Here is a 25,689-nt window from a genome sequence, read left to right as displayed (position 1 = left end):
GCACATGAAGTTTTTTTTATTGTATAATGCTCTTTTAACCAGAATTTTCTTTCTTTTTTTTTTTTTTTTACATTGTGGTGTCTACAGTTCTTAAAATTGAACAAGAAGAAAAAAGAAGGAAGAAAAAAACAAGGACCCTGTTTACTTTAGTATCCCTATTACACTTGAAAATAACTGAGAAAGCTTTACTTTATAGCATTTAGGTTATGTCATGCATTATAAAAATACTATTGTTAAGAACAAAATTTAGTTTTACTTGCACTTAACTCTTTCCTTCCTCTTCCTCTTCTATGAAATGTTCTTCCAAACATTAATAACATGAAGTAAGGCATATGCTTTGGAGTCCCCTACAAGTTTAACAATGTTAAAAAAGTCCACTACTTCCACGTTTTCTTGGTCATGTTTCACAAATACAGTTAATGCTTTGTGATCCCACATTTATTTGTCAATTTCCGAGTTGCTGGTTTTCTTCCTGGTGATCTCCATCTCCCAGACTCAGTCTCTGCTTCATTTTCCATGTATTCCCAGTTCTTTTAGTCAACGTTTGTGCTTTTTTTCTGTCTGTTAAGCATTTTCCTTTGAAACATTGGAAAAGGTTTCACTGGCACAGTCTCTCTATGGGTTTTATCACTAGAAGAACAAGAAACAGAATCTCTTTCTGTTTGATAGCTCTTTTTTTGTTGGATAATCTTTTGTATTTCCAACTTGGCACGTTCTGCATCAAAATTGATTTTTGACCCTGCAGGAAAGCATATTCTAAAAATAGCTAGATACAACAGTTTGAATCTCATGCCTGCTTCTTGACATTCCCTGATTAGTGTAATAAATGTACTCTTCTGCCTGGTGTACTGTTAATAATCATTTTCTGCAAACACACTACTGTCTTCCACTTGTTAGTACTTTGTCCTTCTGCCACAGTTGTGTCAGAATCTACTCTTTCTGTTGGCAGAATTGCATCTTTACTATTAAAGGTCTAGATTGCTTTCCCATTGCCAGGTTTGGAGCATACACACAATGTGACCTTTCAGTTAACAACTCCTGCTGTGGAATACCAGTCCAGTTGTTTGTGCTTTCATAAAATTAATAGAGTCTGTTCCTTCCAGTGTCTCTGGTACAGGAGAAAATCTCAGGTTTTCCCTACATGCTCTGTCCTCTAATTCTATTATTTTTTGAAATATCTGTTCTTGATCAGTCTTATACTCAGCCAGCCTTTTCTTCATTTCAACCTCTGATTTTTGCAGTTTTATCACCTCATCTAAATTTCTTTTTAAAGGGTTTTCCATTTTTTCCAGTCTGTTGGTAACTGAGTTTATACACTCCTTCGGTGTTTCATTTACTTTAATCAGCTCTGAGTACATTTGACTTATTTTTTCCTATAGATTAATGGAAGTCATGTCTTGCACCAAAGCTGGAGCTTGCACTTTTTTTTGCTGAATAGCTGCAGAGTTCTTGCCAGTCAGTATTTTCTCCTCACCCTTTGTGATTGATTTTCTTTAAGGTTCTCTGAATGCCTTTTTTGCTGGCATTCAGGCAGTGCACGTACTAGCCAGTTATTGAAATTTACACAAAAAGATTCACTGGCTTTTCTTTCTGAGTTTCTGTTTTCATTCTGGGAGAGCTGAAATTAAACATCTTGTGTGCAGCCATCTTGGAAGTCCAGTCAAAATGTTGTCTTGGCCTCATCCTACTGTATTACCTTTTCCGCTGTAGTTGTTTGCTTCCAATACCGTTGTTCCTTTGCCAGTTTTCTTCAGTAAACTCGAGCACCATCTTCCCTATTTTCTGCATTCCTACTTGCAGTCATTTCTATTGGAAAAAATGTCCTTTCTCTATTTTTGAGTTGGCTCAGTTCTTTAAATATTTTCTGCTGTATTATGACTATAATATTGTGCATGGTTCTTCTTCTTCTTCTTAAAAATCTGCATCCAAAATTCCACTCTATTTTTTATTCCTTTTACTTCCTCCCTGCTTCATCATGATCAATCCTTTCCATTTTGAATTATAACCTTCTGCTTGTGTTATGTATATGAATGTAGCTCTAAAATATCTCTTCAAATCAGGTAATCCTAAAGCACGTTTTATTGGAAGGATTAACTTATCCCACATAACTATTGCCGTCTTCCCCCTCCTAGATAAATTCCTTCAACTCTTTATATTAATTATTGTCAGCAACTTATCTACTTCTCTGGTTGATAAAAATATTCCTGACCCATATATATATATATATATATATATATGTGTGTGTGTGTGTGTGTGTGTGTGTGTGTGTGTGTGTGTGTATATATATATATATATATATATATATATATATATATACATATATAATATATATATATATATATATATATATATATAAAACTAAAGGTACTAAAAACACTGTCACTGCTTGTATCTTACTAGCCTTATCCATAAGCAAGGGCTTCCATTTTCTTAGTTTTTGTATTATTTTTCGTTTAGTCTGTTCCCACGTATCTTTAGTTGCCCTTTTAATCCATACTCCTAAATATTTCATCTTATCATGTCCCCACAAATATGGATATTGCTGAACCAATTCTTGTGTGGGTGCATAATTTACAGCTTTAGCCTTTGTTTTATCATCATCCATTTTATACCTGAAGACTTGAAACTCTCAAAATGTTTCACAACACTGAGATATTTTTTTCTGGATTTATCAGGTGCAAAATAATGTCATCTGCAAAGAAAGCCAAGTTTTCTTGATTACCATACTGATTATATCCTTGCATTTCTGAGTCACTTATTTTCTTTAACAGTGATAAATATAAATCAAATAATAAGGAGAAAGAGGACACCCCTGCCTTATCCCTCTGTTCAAGTGCAACTTATCAGAGAGGAACCCTGCCCTATAATTAGAAAGACAGGATGAATTTTTCTGGAACTAAAAGTGAGTGCTTCCACGAGGGAGGGATGCTAAATTATATAAGGATGCCAGTGGGCTTTTCCTGGATGCAGGAACTGTTTATATACATTTAACGATAGACCATCACCACCTGAGCTTTGTTGACCTTTAGTTTCTTTAATGACTGCTGTTATCTCCTGCCCTGTAAGAGGATTCCTGAAGCACTGCTCCTCTTTTTGGATTAAGATGGCATTGATGGAACATTCATAGATGAATTGGCCCTATGTGGGGAACTACTCCCTGAACTAGCTGAGTTGTTACATATGCCCTGATAATATGTTTGAGTATGTTGTTGAGCGTTAAAGGTTCATTTTCTTTACTCCTCATATTAAAAATTAGCGACGTATATTGTGTGAAATTCCTTTTTAAACTTTTTAGGCCAGTCTAGAATAGACTTGTGGAAGTACTTCATAATATTTGAGCCTAAGTCTATCTAATGCTATTTTGGTCTTTTTATTAATAATGTCCTGAATCTTGGCCATAATAAGTACTTTAAAAAAAGCTTGAGCTTCCTCCCCATTGGTAGGTCTTTGCTGTAGAACTGACTGATACTGTTCTTGCAAGAGTTTTAATTCCTTATTCTGTTGTTTCCACAGCCCATTTGTCCAAGTTCTCAGTTTGGCTTGCAGAAAGCCTTTATTGGCATCCCAGAGGAAATGGGAAGATAATTGCTAAAGGTGTGTGCTGCTAAAAATGTCTGGGTGGCATCTGTTATACACTTAGTAAAATCTGTCTGTCTAGTATAACAGGGATGGTAGTAAATTACTCCAGGGTTTCATGGATGGAATATGGGCAAGTGGTTACCTTGAAAGTAAAAACAGAGATTAGAAGAGTACTTTCTATGTAAACTCTGTTTTGGTGGCTGTACCAAATCATGAAGAATGATGTTTAATGGTGATGAACAGGGTTTATATGGGTAGCTATGTCAGTCTGGAACATGTCTGCCATTTGTGTTTCAAGAAACTTGGCCATGAAGATTAAGATAAAAGGTCTTTGAGGGGTCCAAAGTACAGTTATAGTCACCTGCCAGTATTGGGGATATTTTAGTATTATCCTAAATATATTGAAAAATACATCCAGCCACATTCTCAACTGCTGATGGGTGAAGATAAATAGATGCCAGTATTATTTTTCTCCCATTTAGTTTAAGTACCATCTTGGCCACCTCACCCCTTCCCACCCCAGGAGAGCAAATGTGTCAAGCAACAGAACCTGGCAGAGATTACCCTTAATTAATGTGGCAACCCTTTTCACATAGTTGTGAGGTGCATTGAAGATATAATTAAACTATAGTACCATTCAGCTAAATTTACATGCTCTGCATTTGAAAGTTCACTTTCTTGGAGTAACAAAATATTATGGTAGGAGTTTCTGACCCAAGTTTTTAAGTGAGCTCACTTGACTGGAGAGTTAACTCTGTTTACATTTCTGTTAATTAATTTCATCTTCTTCATCGGAATTAAAGCACTTGATGCACTCCTTCAGAGAACTGAGGACAGTGTTCAGCCTGAATGAGAACATTAGGATGTAGTCCACTAGTGCAAGACTTAGAGTTATGTTGAGCTTGTAAAGTGTTTAGAAGAAAAAATGATCTGACAGTTTGTACATTCCATTTAAAACACTGGAACAGAATATAAAAACTAACATTGTAAAACAATGTAAGTAAATAACTAGGCTGCAATAACCAAACTTCAAACATTCAACTATATGCATATAATCAGGTGTCCCCTAATCACTATACAGGTGGAGAAACTAACCCAAACAAGACCCAGCTAGGTAGTAATCCCAACTACAGCCTGAGAGTGTTTTTATTTAATCAAATACTTAGGACAACGAGCCTCAGCTGAACATTATTTGCTGACGAACAGATTAGCATAGCAGTCATTGCAATCTAGTTGCTTCATAAAATGATTACGGATTAGTCTGACAGATCTGATGATGTCCTTTTCATTCTACTTCAATGACTGGGTTTAGATCCGATCCTCAGATCTGACTCAGCTGCATAATCCAAATTTCGAATCCAACTCTCAAGCTCCTTCCTAGACCCATAATGCTGTTGTCCATCCTCAATACCCCAGATCTCGTTTACCTCCATTGTGCTCAGATGCAGCGTCCTTCTCTCGAGCGATTATTTTAGTGATTTGTAAGTGAATTTGTTCTCTTTGCCTAAATATTTTTCCTTTTATTGCTGCTCAACCTCCCTCTCAGTTTTTTCACTATAGTCTCAGGTTCCTTACTATTTTTAATAGTATTTTCTTTATTTTACCATAGTTGGTATTCTGTACCTTACACTTTAACAGAGGGTATTTCTTGATTACCATTGCTGTAATCTTTCTTTCCTTCTGTTTCTAACTCTTTCTGTTAAAAAATTATTTTAGTTGTTTTATAGTAGGGCTATCAATTCTTTCCTCTGCTGGCATCCTATCATGGTTAACAAACCAACAGGATTCAAGAAATTCACTTCTCGTGGGCATAAAATCCCTAACTTGGATGTCCACAAGGAGTGCATTTATTGTCTTGGAGCTGCCATTCTGGATATGTACTGCAGTATTTGCGCTGCATTCAATTCCAGGGTGTTGGCTGACAGATGCAACAAACTTATTTTAAAAGGACTTCTTCCTCCTTCTTCAACACCTACTTCTGGGGCTCAAACCCCTGGCAAAACTGTTAAATCTGCTTGTTCAGAACATAAAAAATGTTCTCCTCCAAAGTCCTGTAGGACTTTTTGGAACTGCCAGCTAAAATTCAAATATGTTTGGATCTGATGCCCTCCAATCTGAAGGCTCAATCTTCAGATCCAAAACTGTCAGGTCACAAACCTTCAGATCCTGTTATAATATCACCCAACCCTATAGCTCTGACCTTGGATCCCAGGCCTTTGGATCTGAAACCCAGCACTTCAAACAGCCAAAGAACTTGCTCACCAGAGTTAATACTGGATCCGATCTCTTGTACTCTGTGCTCTCCCTTTATGCAAACTCCCAAGAAACATTCCAAGCTGCTGTCCACCATGTCCTCTAGATCGATCCTCCAGAAGTTTACCAGAAGCGGACGTGAATAGGATTATGCAAACATTTCTCACAGCTCAGATCCAGATGGGGGTCAAACATGCTCTGTTCCCTATTGGATCTGTGAGTCTTCCAGCCACTTCTCATATGATACTATCTCCTTCTCTGATCAGTCCTACAGTTTCGGAGCTCCAGGATCCAACAGCCCCAAGAGGTCTGGAGTTGGATGTTTAGAAAATCACTTCTTCAACTCTGACAGCATCCCTGATGATTACTGTTCCTATAAGTTCAGATCAAAATGGATCCTGGAGCTGAAGTGACTGTGTCAGATACATGGGCCCAGGATCTACTCTGATGTTATTGGATCTTTCTTTACCCCTTTGAGCTTTAGCACTGGATAGTTCTGGTCCGGTTCCATCCTTGATGCACAGATCCTGTAGGAGTTGTGATCTACCTGTACTGAAAGTCTTGGCTCCAGGTATGGGTGTCCCTGGCTTCTCCGGGCTAGTCTACCTTTGAGATTGTGGAAAGGGCTTTTTCTGTTTCTAGAGAACCAGTCTCTCACCCCTTGGATCCAGTTTCTATTCCATCCTTGGTTCTGAGCTCTGAGTTGATCAGGCCTATTCCAGAGAGGCAGCCAATTCCAGCTAGCTTCCAGTCAGTTCCTGTAGAGGAACTCCTCCTCTCTTCAGATACTTCCCCTGAACATCCACCGGAGATCCATCGGAAGAAACAATGCAAGGAGGCGCACAGAGTCCCTGCTGGAATCTTTCACAGAGGATACTGATTCTGATGAAAGAAAAGGGTCCCCCCAGATCTCCACCAGATGATTTCTCCTTTGTAGACACATTAGAGATCCTCAAGCAGAAATGTGGTTGGTCTTCTGATAAGGCTTCTTTATGGGAATCAGTATATTTGAAACCTTTTGGCTCTTCTCCAAGCAGATACACTCATTGATTTAGCATGGAAGGAGCTGGATACAGTTGAGCCCATTCCGGGATAACCTGGCAAATTCTTAGCTCCTCCTCAGAATAGACCTCACTGGAGCAAAGGAATCCCAGTAGATGCTATGATGGTGGTGGCAGCCACTAAAAAAGAACTAGCAGACCAGAGCTCTTCTGTCCATCCACAGAACAGAGTCTCTAGGGTGCTGGACAGATTTGGAAAGTGAGCTTTTGCCTCAGTAACCTTTACCTTGAGGTCTGTTAATTACCTGGCACATTTCACAAGAATACAGAGAGATTTGACTAAGGAACTATCAAATTCTCTCACTGAGTCCATGTCTGCAGAGGATTTCAAAAGATCATCCTCTCAACTGACCACTCTTTGGCAATTTCCAAAGCTTTCTTGAGGTTGATCTCTCACGTAGCTGAAGGCACCTCATGGGCTGCCAGTTCAGGCATTGCCATAAGGAAACATGCCTGGATGTGACTGTGCAGCTTTACGGAGCCTTTCAAGACATATTTCATCAGCGCTTCCTTTGATGGTACACCCTTATTTGGTCCATCAGTAAAAGAAATGCTTACCTGCAGCAAACAAGAAGGGAAACTCTGTGTGCTGTGGGAATCAAATTTTCTACCCCTCAATGAAACTTTTCTAGGAATCAAAGAGGTGGTAAGAAAATGTGGTTCTTCAAATCTCAGGGACCTTTCCAAGATCCGCAAGGGGACAACTCTTCTAGAGGCATAGGAGACAGTTCCAATGGTAGACATCACCCTAGAGGCAGAGAAGGTCTGCAAAATCAGGGTTTCCATGATTCCTTTCCAGACAGACCTTTCCAGCACTCCTGAAATGCTGCTCAATTGTCCGCCTCTGGATGCAGTTAGGGGATGATTGTCCCTACACCCAGACACCTAGGCAAATATAGCAGAAGATTCATGGGTGCTAAAAATACTATTAAGAGGTTATTCCAATCCATTTTTCCAACTCCCTTTCTGCAAAAGGAAGAAGCTCCCCAATGTTCCATCCAGTCAGAGAAAGGCAGCAACACAAAAAATTTAAAAGCTGCTAGACAGAAGAGTCATCCAGGAGGTCCCACCAGACCAAATAGGATTCAGAACATATGCTTCTTTTAGCGCCTAAAAAGACAGGAGACCTCAGACCAATTTTGATCTGTGCAAACTGAATCAGTATTTAAAAAAGTCGAATTTCCAAATGGTCACAGTAGAGTCCATTCTGCCATTTCTTCGCAAGGATGCTTGGATGTGCTCTATAGACCTTCAGGATGAGTACTATCACATCAAAATAGACAGATGCTGCCGAAGATATTTACATTTTGGGCTGGGAGCCAGTCACTACCAATTCAGAGCCCTGGCCTTTGGAGTCACCACAGACCCCAGGGTGTTTACCAAATGTATGGCAGCTCACTTGAGACTCAAAGGATTCAAAGTGGTTTTATATTTAGACACCTGGCTCCTCACTGGCCCCTCCATGCATCTTCTTCAACAATCCAGGCACTATTTGCTCCAGATTTGTCACTCTCTGGGAATAACAACAAATGATGCCAAAATCAAATTTCACAGCAGTACAGAGCCTGGAGTTTATTGGTGTACATCTGAACACAACACTGCAAATTTCCCTACCAACTCATCGCATAGATACACTCAGATATCAGGTTCATCATATCCTTTTCCATCCATCTCCTTCAGCCAGATTTATTCTTCAAGCGTTGGGGTCTATGGCAGCATCAATAGCCCTACTTCTTTTAGCATGTTACTACATGCCTTCTTCAGTGGACTCTAGCTGTTCAGTGGTCAATTCTTCAATAACCCCTCTATTTTTCAGTCATGCTTAAACTGATTTGCAAATACCACATCCACTGGTTGATCCAGTCGATGACATTTATTTAAGCTGACCCTTTGTTTTACAGCCCTCAGTCACCACTGTGACTACAGATGCCTCCCAGTTTGGGTCGGGGGCATTTCTTGGGAAGGGCAGTCCAGGGCATGTAGTCCTTCCAAGAGACCAATTTGCATATCAATGTACTGATGATGAGAGCAGTCTTTTTGGGGTTGCATGCATTCCAAGATGCTCTTTCTGCAAGGATTGTTGTGATTCAGAACAACAGCATGTCTGTTGTCTGGTATATAGATTCATAGGTAGGTACTAGGCTATTAGCCCTAGGGCCTATATATGCCTAGCCAAAAAGGTACCCTAGCTTTCGCCACCCAAGAAAATTACTTTCTTGTGCCCCTGTAGAGCAGAGCCACAGAAGTGATCCCTGGGGTGAATTTTCTATTTCCCATCCAATCATCAAGATTTTTCTTGAAGAGTGCTAATGTGGAGCTCTGTTTGACATAGATAGGTAGTCTATTTCAGAGTATGGGAAGTCTCTGGGACAGGAATCTATCCCTCCAGCATGTTCTGTTTATTTTGGTGACAAGGTTTAGGTCCCTAGAGCGTGTAGCTCGGAGGGATTTGGATTTCTTTAAAGTGGAGCATGCCCAACAGCTCTGGGTTTGACGTAGCTTTTTATGTTAGGCAGCGATCACCTCTGAGTAGGCGATATTCAACAGAGTAAAGCTGGAGTTTTATGAGACGGTCTGCGTAGGGCATCTGTTTGAGACCAGTAATCCTCTTTGTGAGGTATTTCTGTGGCCTTTCCAGTTGTTGTAGATGTCTTGTGAGGTACATACCAAAAGGGGCGTTGTACTCTATAATGGGTCTAATGAGTGATGAGTAGAGGGGAACAATGACCTCTTTTTTTCTGGATGAGAAACCTTTTGTGATGAGGTGAGTCACATAGACAGATTTCCTGACCACTGTGGCGATGTGATTATCAAAGGAGAGATTACTGTCCACCTGTGTCCCAAGGTCTCTTATCACACTTTCGGCGTTAAGCAGACTACCACTTATGTGGTAGTTCATGGGTACAGAGTTTTTACCAAAGGGGATGACAATACACTTTTTGGCATTGAGCTTCAGGCCATGGCTTTGACACCCGGCATCTGTCTCAGTGAGGCCCTTTTGTAGTATGTCCACATTGTTAGGAGTTTTGATTATGGCTCCTACTTTGCAGTCATCTGCAAACTGTGTTAGCCAAAGACCTTCTATGTTAGCCTGTACTTCAGAGAAGTAGATACCAAACAGGAGAGAACCCAGGACTGAACCCTGTGGTACTCCACTTGTCACTGGTCTGAAGTCGGATTTGGAGTCTGCTACTTTCACAGTGTGGGTTCTGCCCATGAGACAGTTGACAACCCATCTTGTGACATAGGGATTTATGCCTAGTTTAGTGAGCTTATCTATAATTCCAGAGTGGAGGATAGTGTCGAAAGCCTTGGCGAGATCTAGATAAGCTGTGTGAACCCCCTTACCCTCATCTATGGCTTTGGTGACCGCTTCAAAGAAGTCAATCAGGTTTGGGAGACATGATCTGCCTTTTACAAACCCGAACTGGGTAGGGTCCAGAGTCTAGAGATTACCAATGTCTTTGTTTATGAGTTCCATGATGATACGTTCCATGGCCTTGCAGACCAGGCTCATCAGGCTAATGGGGCGGTAGTTCCCTGGATCCGTTGTGGCTCTTCCTTTGTAGAGTGGGATAACCGTTGCAGTGCGCCATTCAGTGGGCACAAAGCCTGAGGTCAGGCTATGATTGAACATGGTACTTAGGTAGGGTGCCAGTTCATTCTGTAGTTCGTGTAGAATGTTGCCTGGGATTTTGTCAGATCCCATGGATGCTGTGTTCTTGGCTTTGGAGAGTGTGTTTTTTACCTGATTACAGGAACTTTGCTTTCTTCCGGTATAGGGATGGGCCCTCTAGCGGGTGAGGGGGGTAAAGTTAGCACTGAACCTATCTGCCAGGATGTTGGCAATATCAGTTGGTTCTGTATATTTAGTGCCATTGTGCTGTAACTCAGAGCAGATCTGAGTGTTGCCATTGAGATTCTTGACATAGCTATAGAATGCTTTGTGGTTGTCTTTAGAGTCAGTGGCAATTTTGTTTTCATAATTAGCTTTGGAGGATTGTATGAGGGATCTCAGCTTCTTACTGAGGTTGACCAGGGAGTTCCTCCAGTCATGGGATTTTACTCTTTTTTGCAACAGTTTCTTTCTTCTGTTGTAGAGTTTGTTTATGGCAGAGGACCACCAGGTTGGCTTCCTTTTTTTGTAGGATAGCATCTTGGTTCTATTAGGGATAACATGATCCATGCACTTGTGTAAGTGCTTATAAAGTGCATTTGTGTAGGATTCAGCAGTCGTACCTCTATTGTCCTTCTGCATGGGTGTCATGAAGTTTGCCACTTCTGTCTTAAGAAGTGTGAAGTTAGCTTTGGAGAAGTTTTTTACGGTGGTTTCCCCAATTGGGGGTGGGAGCAGGATGGGGATGTCTAGGGTGATTAGCTTGTGGTCGGATCTGACCAACAAGGAATTGACCTCTGGTGTGGAACACCAGTTGCCTACGTTGGTAATGACCAGGTCTAGGATATTGCTGCCTCTGGTGGGGGTGTGAATAAGTTGATCCAAGGCACTGGAATTTATGAATTCCAGTAAACATTGAGCAAAAGAATTGGAACATGAGTAGTTTTTCCAGTTAATGGTGGGGTAGTTGAAATCGCCCATTATTAGGGTGTTGGGTTGTACTCTAATACTTTCCAGTGTATCAAGAAATGAGGAGTGGGAATCCTGGGGCATGGTGGGGGGTCTGTAGCAAGCTACAGTTTGGATTGCTGTCTTGCTCAGAGTTAGTTGCACTTCGATAATCTCGGATGCATTATGCTGTGCAACTAGCCTGGAGGTGTGGATATCCTTAATGAATATGGACATGCCTCCACCTTTAGTGCTTCCTTCCGGGTTAGGTGGCCGAAAGGTGTGGTATGAATTATAGCCTGGTAATGCAGGGGTGCTCTCTGGAGCTCTGAACCAGGTCTCTGTCACTGCACAGATGTCGGTGTTCTCCATTTTAAGGAGTGCCTCGAGTGAGTGCATTTGAGGTTTAGACTTGTAGCATTACCCTCAGATTTTGCTTGCTTGTACCTTTTACAGTGGTGAATTTTTCATTTGAACCTTGCCTAAAAAAGGCACTATAGATGTGGCAAGAGCCTTTGCCAGTATCTGTAATCCCAAGAGCGACAGGTGCAGGCCATCTCTGGCAAAGCATTGTGGTCTGTCAATCATGTCGTCCCAGGCAGACAAATACTGGATCCCCTTAGAATGACACCAGAAGCTTAACCAATTGTTGAAGTCAATCATTTTGTCCTTGTACTGTGGTATCATTCAGGGTGATGGCAGGATGCTACTCAGGGCTAGGGTCATACCTGCCTGGGCTACAAGATCGGAGAGCTCCTCCATGTCTCTTTTCATGTAGTCCAGGGAGGTACATCTCAAGTCATTCACACCAACATGGACAATGGCAGTGTCCTATTTGTACTTGTTGTGGAGTGACCTGAGTGCATGCATTATGTGGCGGATCCTGGCACCTGACAGGCAGTTGACAGTAACTTTATCCTTGTTTAGCCTGGTGAGTGGAACATCAGTGTGCCTCACTATAGAGTCACCTATGACTAGAGTGTTGGGTACGTTGTTATGCCTTATGGGCTGTGGTTGAGTGGCACACTGAGTTTGTGGGCTATGTGTCATGTGGGTTGTGTTGGGGGGTGGAGTTTGCTTGCGTTTCTGCTTTGGAGGTCCCTGATGCTTGGGCAGGTTTTTATTGAGAGCCTCCGCGAATGTAGGTGTGTGTTTTGTGTTTCTATGTGTGTGTTTTGGTAGTGTAAGTTTTGAGGAACTATGTGATGAGTGTGGTGTGGTACAAGTGTTTACCTTCGCCTCTTGACTGTCTAGTACAGTTTTGAGTGAAGAGAGCTTTGCTTCCAGTTTGGCTATATAAGTGCATCTCTCACACGTTGTAGTGTTGGATGGTAGGAGGAGAGGGTTGTCTGTGTAGACGAGGCAATTGCTGCATTGCCCCAAGATTCCCAGATTCATCAAGTAGACAGGAGAAATCACCGGGAGCTGACCCTTAGACATGCCTGGATAGGTGCTTATTTATTAAGTACTAAAAACTCTTTCCTCTAGACAAGTGAGGAAAGTTGAGTGCTGTAATAATTTTCAGCTTATTTAGTGCTTACAATGAGTTCTGAACAAGTGCTGAGTTCCAAGAAACAGATTTGAGAGCTGAAACTAGAAAACTGGCTAGTTCTAAGAAACAAAATTAAGCTAGAAGGCTTCCCTCCAACACAGAAAGACTTGGGGGCTCAGAAGCCCACAAAGAGTCTAGACCACTTACAGGAAAGTCAAGAAACAGGCCTAAATTTTTTTTCTTTCCCAGATGCTCTCTTTGTACACAGTAGGAGTGCCTGAAATCAGAATATGATCTCACCGCACTCAGTTGAGTGAGCAAATGAGATGGGCCCAGAAGGAGTATCCAAACACAAATTTACAAAAGGGGCGGACAGTTTCAAAGTCACCAAGATTAACACCAAAACAAAACCAGGAAGGAAGGGTGGGTGGGAAACTAACTGAAAAAACAGAGTCAAGACTTCCAGTTCAGTTAATATTCATTGCAACACAAATATAAATCAATTAAAATGCTGTATTATTTTAAAAAAGTGCAGATAAAAGGTACTTAAAGTCTCTTATACGTCCAGTTGAATACAGCTAGATCTTAGCCGGCCAGAGCTCAGGTTTTAAGCCTCATCAATATCATCAAAGAAGGGAGAACCCAATCTTACTCTCTTTGCAGAGAGGCCATGCGAGTGTGATAATGGGCAATCTCCACAGACCGCTTTCTGGTTCCAGCATACATTCCAGGATAAACCAACATGTTTGCAGACAAATTAAGCAAGTCCATTTTGATGCTGTATTATTTTAAAAAAGTGCAGATAAAAGGTACTTAAAGTCTCTTATACGTCCAGTTGAATACAGTTAGATCTTAGCCGGCCAGAGCTCAGGTTTTAAGCCTCATCAATATCATCAAAGAAGGGAGAACCCAATCTTACTCTCTTTGCAGAGAGGCCATGCGAGTGTGATAATGGGCAATCTCCACAGACCGCTTTCTGGTTCCAGCGTACATTCCAGGATAAACCAACATGTTAGCAGACAAATTAGGCAAGTCCATTTTGATGCTGCACTAGTGGTCTTTCAAACAATCTGTGGCGGAAGTTTTTTTCCATCATTAGGGCCAATCTTGCTGTGACCTCTCTGCTTCCTCACACAACAACAAGTGTAACAGGTATTTTGCCCTGATTCCCCCCCCCCCCAGGATTTACTGAGAGATACTCTAGTCAACGTTTGCCATCCTGTGTCCTTTATCCATATCCTCCACTTCCCTTGATTCCCAAATTTCTAAAGAAGGCAATCCGGTTGAAAAGCTCAGTTATTCTCATTGCCCCCTGCTGGCCTCGACAGGTGTGATTCCCATTCCTTGGGTCTAATCTTCATTATTTTCCATGTATACCGGACCCAACTCTACGTCTCATCTCACATCTCTCAGCTTAACTCTCAACCTGGAAACATCAAAAATCTGGACAAAGGCCCATGAAAAATAGGTACGAATATGCACACTGATTAACATAAAATTTGCATACATAATTATGTAACCCTGCCCACTCCCTTGGAATTGTGGGATACCAACTTTAAACGCTAACTGAAGAACAGACAAAATATGATCATGAAACACAAAATATAGAATAGTGTTTTATTTATATTAATATTTGAACTTGTATCAGACTTTGAACTTGTGCAAACTGCAAAACTAAAATAAAATCATCCCTTTTCCCTTTTTTTGATGCTGCTTCCACTGCAAACACTATCTTGCATTTACTTTATTCAAATACAAGTATTTTGCTATCCCCAAGCAATCATATCCTGATTTAATTCTTCAAAACGAGGGTTTTAATTATGCATTTCTGTATTTACTAATATTAGAGCTCCTACATTTCTTGTGATCATTTGCAACACTGTTAAAGGGGTCTCTTGTTGTAATACACTTCCCTAACCCAGCTCTGACCTTTCCAGATAGACATGAATGCAAGTCATATGTAACTAATCCTCACATGCATTTTGTTAGTCACTTTCTATTTGGTAAACTTGATAACAGTAACACTCCCTCATCCACTTTAGTAAGTCTCTCTTTCCTTGCCCTGTATTCAAGTGGCGCACACAGCATCTCAGAGAAACCTGCTATGTTGCCCACCTCCCTTAATTTCATTTCAACTTGCTCACTCAAATGGGGTTCAGGCCATCAAACTCAAAAACCACTTTTTAACAGAGCTGAATTTGGTCTGTCCAGCATGAATTCTGACAAGTCCATCAGTCAATCTAATATGCATTCCAGTGTCACTTGAAATGCAGTAACCCTAATGATAATGGACATCAGCTGGGTATAACAGCCCTGTGTCTCTAATGCTTAATCAAACACTCTGCTTGTGCTTTGCTGACGAGGTCATAACAAGGCCGAAATATGCATATTCACAGCTAGTGGGGTTGGCTTTATTGGCCTGCAATTGTCCATTAAAATGACGAAACAAGTCATGGGCATTCAGAATTGCCATTTAACTGAAACACCTGATGTTTATAAGGATCATTTGCATATATCCCATGTGCCTCTGGTACTAGAAGTTTGGGAGGTCACTCAGTGGAAGTTCTAGCTTTGCTGGAGTTTTCATTTTGGTTTTTACTGATTGTTTTTTCAGTGACCTTCTCACTCATTGTTTTAGTTTGTTATTTGGGATATTTTTGCAGTGACCCTAATGATAATGGATATCAGCTGGGTATAACAGCCCTGTGTTTCTAATATTTAGTCAAACACTCTGCTTGTCCTGTGTTGACGAGGTCATAACAAGGCCGAAATATGCATATCCACAGCTAGTGGGATTCGGCTTTATTGGCCTGAAATTGTCCATTAAAATGACGAAACAAGTCATGGGCATTCAGAATTGCCAATTTGCTGAAACACCTGATGTTCATAAGGATTATTTGCATATATCCCATGTGCCTCTGGTACAAGAGGTTTGGGAGGTCGCTTAGTGGAAGTTCTAGCTTTGCTGGAGTTTTCATTTTGGTTTTTAATGTCACTTGAAATAGAATCTCCCAGTATAAATATACCAGTTTCTCTATCAACACATCTTTACTCAGTTTTCCAGTGTTCATCTGCCTTTCTATATGGGCTACTTCATGCCATTATCTCTGGTTTCTTCTTATTTAGCCAATCTGAGTTCTTTCCATCCTTTTCTTGTCATCAGCAAAAATGTTTCCATCTCCAGCTTTACATCTCTCCCTTCAACTCCTTCATCATTACATCAGGCTGTCCCATCCTCTGGAGCTTTTTAGCAGAGTTCCCATGTTTTTACTCTGTATTTAAAGCCTTATTTTACAGACACTTGCCAATTATTCAGCCTGCCTTGTCCCAGTTGTCTCATACTCACCAGCAACTCACATCCCACAGTTCTGCTGTGCTTTTGATGCATCATTGCAAGCATTCTGCCTGACTCCAAACATCCATTTCTACCTGCTGAACTGTTTAACCGCCATTACCTGCAGCCACCAGAGTTCACCATGAAGTTACTTAATAAATTAAATGTTTGACATCTGGGATGGTGTACTAACACAAACTGGGCCCTTTTCATCTAAGGATCAGGCCAAGAAGGAATTAATATTACAAAACAAACACAACACTGTTTAACAGAACCGATGACAGTCACACAGGAAGCAAGTGAAAACTGAGAGCGTCAGACCCCAGAATACTCAATAAAGTTCATCTGTGAATTACAATATATAACTGAAAGAAATACAGGCTGTGCAAGGTAAAAGTACTTGAACTGCACTGCAAGAAAATAATTTCAGCCTCCTATAACCAGCTTCTCTGTGGAGTTCTCCGAGCTTCACTGAGTCAGCAGTGGAGTGGAGACCCAAAGCCTGTACAACTCATCAGCCCCTTTCCTACCCATGTTCCACCTCCACTATGCACTGTTTATGAACTTGGACCTTTACTACATTTTCCATTCTTCCCAGCAATATTTTAAAGCTGTCTTCACATGTTGGTGCTTTGTCACCCTTTAAATTGCTCTAAATGCTAAAACTTTTTGTTAGACAGACCTTGAATGAAAATGTGTAGTTGGGGCTAAGAGAAATGTGTTTGTAGTTTAAACAGCCAGAATAATATCAGGGATTCTAAGTGTAGCATACTAGCATACAAAACCTTTTATTAATGTCTTGACTTAATCCAATGACAGTCTAAGTATAATCAAAATTTAACCAACAGACAACGTTTAGCTTCTCATTGTTGCTCCTGAATGCCTTTTAATTACAGAAATCCAAGTACTCAAGACTTAATGTATCTTACAAACAAGCAGCTTCCAAACTTTAATATTTACTAACTGAAATCAACATTTTAAAGTGCACTGTTAAATATCATTACTACTTGACACTAAAATAAATGCTTAATAAGTATACTCTGAAAACTCTGACTTCAAAGATCTGTAAGGCAACTAGAACCTTAAAACATTAGAAAACTGCAGGAAGAAACGTTATCTTCACATGTACACAGCACAATTCCAAATCTGGAACTTCCTGGACAATGAGTAAATTTTGTGAATAGCTGCTGCTCATTCTCTACCCTTCATCTTAACTTTTTCAGAAGTCATGTTTTCTATTTATCCTTTCTTCTGCCATCCTACACATAGCTTAAAGACAGTACGAGTCTGACTCAATCACTCAAAACAATTTATTTTCATGTCTTTATTTTTACTTGCTGGAGGTGGTGGAACCGGAGGAAGAAGTAGTACTGTAGAAATATATTTTTCATGACTGATGATCGACTGTTGACTGCCGCAAACAGCTCCAGGTCCGACGAGACTGCTCTGCCTTTCCTGCTTGGGGACAGAATTGCTTCAATGCTGCCTGCCAGCCTGCATAAGTTCTAAATGTAAACTAAAGAAATATTAGCTGGAGCCTGGATTATTTTATTTTAAAACAAAATACACACTATCTGTGTCTGATAGATGACAGAGTATCTGACTGAGACTTCATACTGGGAACATCTATTTTGGAAAGCTGCTGCAGTGTGCGAGAGACGTGACAAAGCGTGTGTGAAGTCAAACACATGTGTGAGTCACATAAATATAAACAAACACACTCCGAGCCTACAACAGGCTGGAAGGCTAGTTACGAAGCTGCCATCATCGCGCACTCCTCTGCACACGATGACATCAGCAAATAAAAAACGGCGAAATAAATTTTAAAAAGTGACGGGAAATTCAGGAATTGGGGGACCATGCAGAAACTCATGGCACCCCATTATTTGCACCTCAAAACCGGTAAATTCCGAGATATTTGGTATAGTTGAGAGGTATGCCCCACAGGGATGAGTCATCCCAATGTCCACACCTTCAAACTGACCACATGGTTTCTCCACTTCCAATAATTGTCAGACAGCCCAGGCTTTCTTCCCCAGTACATACCATTATATTGTGCTTGCAAAAAAATTCCACCAAGAAAATTTACAAGAACAAGTGGAAGAGATTCTCCTTTTGGGCATTGAAGAATGATGTTGACCCTTTTTCTGCTCCAGTTCCTGCTGTTCTTGAATTTTTGGCTGTCCTTTTTTAAAGAAGGAGCTAGCTTTTCAACAATTGAACTGCATTTGGCAACCATTTCAAACTTTCATACAGGATACAGAAATTATTCTTTGGCTTCTTCCAAATTATGTAAAGCATTTCTAAAAGGCATTTTTCTCCTTAGACCACCAGTAAAAGATCCTTCATCTCCCTGGTATCTGACTGTCGTGATGCAAAGTCTAACTCAAGAACCCTTTGAACATTCAGCAAAAAATTATCTGACATTTCTTTCATGGAAAGCAGTCTTCTTAGTAGCTATCACTTCTGCAAGAAGGATTTCTGAAGACCAGGCTATTTAATCAAATACTGCCTACATTATTTTCCATAAAGGTGGAGTTACTTTATGAACAAACCCTTCCTTTTCACCTAAAGTAGCTTCTGAATCGAGCATTAACCAAACCATTTATTTACTGGTTTTCTTTCCAGATTTTTCAAACAAAGGAGAATACATGCTACATCTCCTAGATATGCACAGACAAATACATTTTTATCTATATAGAACAAAACAAATCAGAAAAATCACACCAGCTCTTTGTTTCCTTCTCACCAGAAATACTGGGTTATCCAGTTTCTAAAGTTACTCTAGTTAAATGGATAACATATTGCATTTATTGGATCTATTTTCAACAAGCCATTTTCCTACCTAGACCACTTAAAGCCTACTCAACTAGATCCATGGCTACTTCATCTGCTTTTTGGTCAAGAACCTCTGTTGATGATATTTCTGCAGTAGCCACATAGTCCAATGCTTAATAGCTCTGTGTTTCTTATTACAAATTGGATCTAATATCCATAAGTAGAGTTGCCTTTGGCTCTGCGGTACTCTGGAATACCCTTCCATGAGGGCCACTAAAGATCAGCATAGGTGGGGACTCTGTTCTCAAACCCAGAACTATAAGTTCCAAAAAATAATCCAACAAGTTCCTCTAAGATTTAAGGATGACGGATGGATGGGAGGGAAGTTGAGGAAGAATGAAAAGGACAACATCAGATTTAAAAGTTATGTACTCACCCTAACTAACTGTCTATGTTGTCCATTTTCAATCTTCAGCTTCCCTCCCATCCATTCCCTGTCCTTAAATCTTCTAGAGGAACTTATTGGATTATTCTTTGGAACTTAAAGTTCTGGGTTTACACCCTTTACTTTCATCTATCCCTTTCAGTATCTAATTTATAGAGATTTTATGGCAACAAACACAGTCTGAGGTATTGAGCATGGACAAAAGTATTATGGGTAGAGGGAAGAGCTTCAGAATTGTATCCAAAGTCTAGAGTATGCAGACGAGCCAGATCTGAGGATCGGATCCAAACCCATTTGTTGAGGAAGAATGAAAATGAACAAAACAGATCCATAGTTATGGTAAGTACATAACTTTTAGTTTGACCACTAAGATGACTTCCAGTCATTATAAGTTCTAAGATATTCTTCTGCTGAAAGTACTCATATTGTAGTCATAATGGAACTTGGATTGGATCACATTGGAGCCAATTTGAATCTCTTAGGATCTGGAGAGTGAATGGAGTGCCCATACAGGATTGCTGCTTTTAGCAAGTGTAGCAGACCACTTCATTTTCTCCAGTAATGTTATGGTGCAATTCTCATTCAGACAGGATATGGTCTCCGCCATTTGCAGAAAAATGTGTAGGCCATACAGTAACATCACACAGGCAGGATAAATCATGGAAGCCTTGATTCCTTTCACCTTTAAGTAATGCAACAGTGGGATCCATGTTGTCCTCTTTGCCACAACCGGTTCTGAAAAATCATTATCAAATTGGACCTTACTTCCCAAGTAGATAATATCTTTCTTAGTCCATGCTGCAATGCTAGACCTTCTCCTTCTAATGAAGGGATAGAAAATGTACTATGATCGGACTGGAGGGAGCATCAGGTGATGGCATAAGGACTAGTGAATAATGTATTTGATGCGGTCATTCTCATTCATTCCTCAATGAATGGGTTCGAATCTGACTTGGCTGTTTTTTCCAGTTCGTGGAACACTGAAGCTGTCCAGCTCCTCCATTACCCGCAGTGCACTAGTCCCCTACCAAACCTCAGATCTCATTTGCCGCCTTTGCGTATGGAAGTGGTCACTGTTAACTCTTGAGCAGTAGTAGCTTTTTGTGAATAAAGTAGGAATTTCTTTATTTATCTTTTTATTTATAAAGTTTTCTTTGTATTCTCCCTTGCCTTTTTCTACACTTTTTAATGTATTTCTACAATACCATAGTTGGTATTTTCCCTTTTTTTCTACCTTATACCTGTAAGGTATTCTCTTTTGTTACCATTGTTGGTAATACTTTCCCTTTATCCATCTGTAAAAAAAAATCCTTTCTCTTCATTCTTTTAAACTAGATATGGTTGAGAAACCCTCCAGTTTAAAAAAAACATGTGGCCTGTGGCCATAAAGTTCTGTTATCTGATGCACACCCTATGTGTGCTTATTACTTAGGCTGGCCTGACCCACTTGAAGTCTGCCTGTGATATTTGTAAGGCCTTTAATTCCAGGGACCCTTATCGATCAGAGAAATAAACTAATTTTGAGAGAATTACTCCTTTTGAAATCCTCCAATTCAGTATCTGGAGCTCAAACCCCCAAGAAATATGACAAAAAAGAGGCCAAAAATTGTTCCCCAGACCGTACAGCTTCCTCAACTCGCAATTATAACAGCCTGAAAAAATTTCAAAACCTTTGCATCCGACCTGTTCGGATCCGAAGACAAAATCCCATGGTCCTACGACCCCCTCAGATCCGAAGAAGTATAAGGATAAGTCACCTTGGATCTGATCTCCTCCAAGTCTGGATCCTGTGTCCTGTTCTCTTCCATCCCCTTTACTGGAAAGGTGTCATCATTCTATGGCTTCATCAAAGTTTCTTCTTCTCATTCCTCCAGAAATTTGACTAAAGGAGATATGGACAGGATGATGAGGAAATTCCTCTTGACACAAATTCAAATAGTTCTCCTGGCTCTTTACCCATTGGGTCTGGAGACCTTCTTGAGTACTACCCCACCTATTTTGTCTCCTCCTTGAAAATCTCATCTTAGATTTTGGAGCAGTGGGATCAAAGGATCCCGGATCCATCCATATCGGATCTGAAGATCATTGTATAGTCTGTGCCGATACCCTCTCTGAGTGGACTGACTCTGAGCATGTCAGAGCCGGATGACTCTTGGAGGTGTAGCTTCACCACCGGATCTGAAGTGTTGAAGTTGATTCCAAGTTTGTCAGAGCCATCTCTGCCCCTCAGAGCCTTGGTGCTGGACAGCTTGGCTCCGAGCCCTGCCTCGAGTGGTTTGCCTTTGTGTTGGAAGGAGCCAGCAGTTCAGAATCATGTCTTCTCGGAGCCGCAGTTCTCTTTCTCTGCAGGGCATTCTGCTTTTGAGATAGTCAAGAGTGTTTTCTCTGCTCCAAGAGAAAGGATGTATCCACCCTCCTTGGCTTTGCATCATAAGTCTCAACTTCCTGCAACATCGAGAGAGCCAGGCCAAAGTCTTCAGGATACCCAACAGAGCATGTCGATATCTTCTGAATCGTTTCTGGAACATCCCATTGAAGAAGTCCCTAGGAAGAGAAAGTGCAAATGGAGGCACTTAGACTTTCCTCAAGAATCTGTCACATAGGATACTGATTTTGATGTGGGGGAGGGGTCCCCAAGATGACCACCTGATGACATCTCCTTTGGAGACATACTAGAGATCCACAAGCAAAGGGGTGGCTGGTCTACCGATAACCCTTCCCAAGAGGAATCAGTATTCCTGGAAGCCTTTGGAACTGGCCCTTTTACCTCCTGGGTGATTCCATCTACTGACAAGCTTATTGATTTGATCTCTCAGTGGGCGTGGGAGGAACCTGATTCTGTTGAGCCAATTCCCAAGAGACCAGACAGAATCCTGACATCATGCAAGGATAGGGAATTTTGGAGCAAGGGACTACCAGTTGATGCCATGGTCGTAGCATGTGTCACAGCAATGGAACTTTCAGAACAAAGTTCTCTGTTCATCCCCTTAACAGAGAGTCTGGGATGCTGGACAAATTCAGAAGGTCGTGCATATGCTTCAGTGACTTTTGTACATTGGTCGCTGAATTATTTGGCACACTTCATCAGACTCCAGAGGGATTTGATTAAATAACTTACCAAATCCCTCTCTGGGGCTGTTACTTCTGAGGCAGAGAACTCAGTTGCCTCTCAGTTGGCTACCCAGCAGTCTATTTGAAATTCGTCCATGAGGCTCAACTCATACGCAGCTGAAGGTACCTCAAGGGCAGTGGGTTCAAGCATTTCCATTAGGAGGCATAGCTAGATGCGCCTGTGTGATTTCATGGAGCCCTTCAAGGCTTCCTTCATTAGTGCTTTCTTTGACGGAAGTTCTTTATTTGGCCTGAAGGTTAAAAAGACACATTGTCCAGGTGTGAGCAGGATGGTAAGACCCTTGTCTGCTGTGGGCATACGTTTTTCAACTCCTCAAAGGACCTTCTCTAGGAGTCAATGAGGTGGATGAAAAATGTGGTTCAGAAAGTCCTAGGGTCGCTTCCAAGATCCATGTAGAGATAGTTTCCTCCAGGGGTGGGTGGGGGGACTCTTAATGGAAGATGCCACCCACACGACAGAGGAGGCCTGCAAAACCAAATGTCTAGAGATACCTTCTCAGACAGATACTAATAGCACTTCTGAAAACAGACCTGATTGTCCACCTCTGCAGGCATTTGGAGGTTGTTTATTCCTGCACCAGAGAGCCTAGCTAAAGATTACAAAAGATGCCTGGGTGCAGAGAATTATTTCCAGAGGTCATAGAATACCCTTTTCCCTACTCTTCCATAAGAGTAAACAAAATTCCTGATGTTCCATGCAGTCAGAGGAAAGCAACAGCACTAGAAATAAAAAAGCTGCTAGAAAAAAAGAGTCATCCAGGAGGTCCCCACAGACCAGAAATAGCCCGGAACTTACTCAAGATTCTTTTTTGTGCCAAACAAAACTGGACTGGTGACCAGTTTTGGATCTCAGCATTCTGAACAAGTCAGTTCAGGACACTAAGGTCCAGATGGTCGCTGTTCAATCCATTATGCCTTTTCTGCACAAGGATGGCTGGATGTGATCTATTGATCTTCAGGATAAATACTATCATCTAAAATTGAACAGATGATCAAGAAGATTCCTATTTTTCTGGCAGGGAGCCAGTCACTATGAATTCAGAGCTCTGCCCTTTGGTCTCACCACAGCACCCAGGATGTTCACCAAATGCATGGCAGTAGTGGCAGCTCATTTGAGACTGCAACAATTATGGATGTTTCCTTATTTAGATGACTGGTTCATAACTGCTCCGACCAAGTATCATCTGATCAAAGGATGAGGTTATATACTCCAGTTATGGTCACACCTGGGAATTGCTATCAGTCACAAGAAATCTCAGCTAGAACCAACTCAAATATTGGAGTTCATCGGAGGGTTGATCGACATAGTATCCCTGACAGCCTCCCTTCCTTTACCAAGGATACAAACCATATGATTTCAAGTCAAATAAATCATGCAAATTTCTTTTCTCTCTCAGCTTGATTGATCTTTCAAGCATTGGGTTCAGTGTCTGCTGCAATAGTTTTGGCTCCTTTAGCAAGACACCACATGCATATTCTTCAGTGAACTCTAGTGGCTCAGTGGTCTACTCTTCACCACCCTTTGTTCAAAATAAATCAGGCATGCAAAAATTACCTTCTGTGGTGGATTTAATCTGATCAGATAATGCAAGGTCATCCCTTCATTCTGTTTCAGCCCAAGGCCATAGTTACCACGGATGCTTCCCAAATTGGTTTGGGGGCACTTCTTGGGAAAGACATTCCAAGTAACATGGTCCCCCAAAGAGGCCAATACGCATATCAAGGTCCTAGAAATGAGAGCTGTCCTCCTAACATTGCAGGCCTTCCAGGACCATTGCGATTCAGGTAGACAGTATGTCAGTGGCCTGATACATCAACAAACAAGGAACAACAAAATCTTACCCCCCCTGTGTTGCGAAGCTTTGAGTGTGTGGTAATGGACGATCTCATCCAGTTGTTTTTTGACTGTAACACACATTCCAGGGAAATCAACCTCATAGCAGACAAATTAAGCAGGTTCATTCTAATGCCTCATGAGTGGTAACTGAACATGAAAGTGGGGGAAAAGATATTCCATTGATGGGGCCAACCTTGGTATGACCTCTTTGTATCTCCCCTCAGCAACAAGTGGAGCAGGTTCTTTGCCCTGATCCCCCCACTGAGGGAGTAACCGATAGATATGCTCTTCTCCATGATTGTCTCCTCTACAACTTTCCCCAGTACCTCTAATCCACAAATTCCTTCAGAAAGCATCTCGACTGATGAGCACAGTCATTCTCTTTGCCCGTTATTGGCCTCGTTAGATTTAGTCCCCCTTTCTTTGGCCTCATAGCTTCGCCCGCCATGGATTCTGGATCCAATTCCAGACCTCCTATCTCACTTGACAGATATGATACACCCAGACATTTTAGCCCTATAACTGACCATTTGGCTTCTCCACTTCCATTGATAGCTAGACAACTCAGGCTGTCTTCCCCCATCTGTCACATTCTTTTATTTTCCCACAAAGCTTCCACTAGAAAATTTTACAGAACTAAATGGAAAAGATTTATTGTTGGGTTGCAGAAAATGATACGGATCCCTTTTCAGCTCCATTACCTATAGTTCTTGAGTTTCTAGCTACAACTTTTTAATGAAGGTGCTAGTTCTTCAACTTTTAAACTACAACTTTCTGCCATTTCTAATTTTCACATTAGAGTAAATAATTTGTCTTTAGCTTCTTTCAAACTTTGTAAGGCCTTTATAAGGTGAACCTTTCTTCTTAGACCTCCCTTTAAAGATCCCATGCCCTCCATGGGATTTGAATTTGGTTTTACAATCTTTGACCCAGTCCCCTTTTGAACCAACAATATGTGAACTAAAACTTTTTACCTGGAACACTGTATTTTTAGTGGCCATTACATCTACTAGAAGAGTCTTAGAACTTCAGACCCTTTCTTCTAAGCCTAATTACTTGATTTTTCATAAGGATAGGGTATCCTTATGAAGTAACCCATCCTTACTTCCTAAGATTATGTCAGAATACAGTATCAATTAAATTATCAACCTTCCAGTTTTCTTTCCAAATTTCACAAACAAAGGAGAATATATGATGCAGCTGTTGGATGTTCA

General features: G+C 40.9%; 1 protein-coding gene across 1 annotated transcript in view; it reads left to right on the top strand.

Moving 5' to 3' along the window:
• Window positions 1–25,689, top strand: part of LOC122816492 (dynein axonemal assembly factor 8-like) — a 3,534,829-nt gene that overhangs the window by 2,361,891 nt on the left and 1,147,249 nt on the right. The window lies entirely within an intron of this gene.

Source organism: Protopterus annectens, chromosome 12.part0 (genome assembly GCF_019279795.1).
Source record: "Protopterus annectens isolate FY-2018-M chromosome 12.part0, PAN1.0, whole genome shotgun sequence".
Classification (NCBI taxonomy): Eukaryota; Metazoa; Chordata; order Ceratodontiformes; family Protopteridae; genus Protopterus; species Protopterus annectens.
This window is presented reverse-complemented; position numbering and strand designations above follow the sequence as displayed.